Source organism: Octopus bimaculoides, chromosome 9, assembly GCF_001194135.2.
Source record: "Octopus bimaculoides isolate UCB-OBI-ISO-001 chromosome 9, ASM119413v2, whole genome shotgun sequence".
NCBI lineage: Eukaryota > Metazoa > Mollusca > Cephalopoda > Octopoda > Octopodidae > Octopus > Octopus bimaculoides.
In genome coordinates, this window is record NC_068989.1 from 59,111,948 (window position 1) to 59,112,517 (window position 570).

The window sequence follows — 570 nt, forward strand, 5'->3', positions numbered from 1 at the left end:
TGTGTGTGTGTGTGTGTGTGTGTGTGTGTGTGTGTGTGTGTGTGTGTGTGTATATAAAACTTAGATATATTACTTAGATATTTGCCAAATCCTTTTTTTAAATCTAGTTTTGTGGTATCATGGTCCATTCGAGTTGTTGAGTGAACTGTATCCAGGTATAGGTGGCCTACCTGGTATCCCTTAAAGAAAGTTGTTCAGATTCTGTTTAAAGGTGATGGGATCTTTTTCCTTTTGGATTTGTTTTGGGACAATGTTAACTAGGGCAGGGCCTGTTGAGGAAAAGAAATTGAGTTGCAGTGTATTAATGTGTTGTGGTCCTGAATTTGGTTGGGGGACGTATGGCCCGTGATCCTGGCCTTGGATGAATTCTGAAACTTATGTTGAGGTCGTTTGGACAATGCTAGTGGTATATTCTCCACATCGTACAAATGATGTATCGCCCACGGCGGCCCTGGAAAGAAGAGAGTTTTAATGCTTTAAGGCGGTCCCAATAATCGAGATCACTCAGGCCCTTAGTTCTTTTAGTGAATGCCCTCTGCGGTGATTCAGTTTTCGAAATGTTTTGTCTTG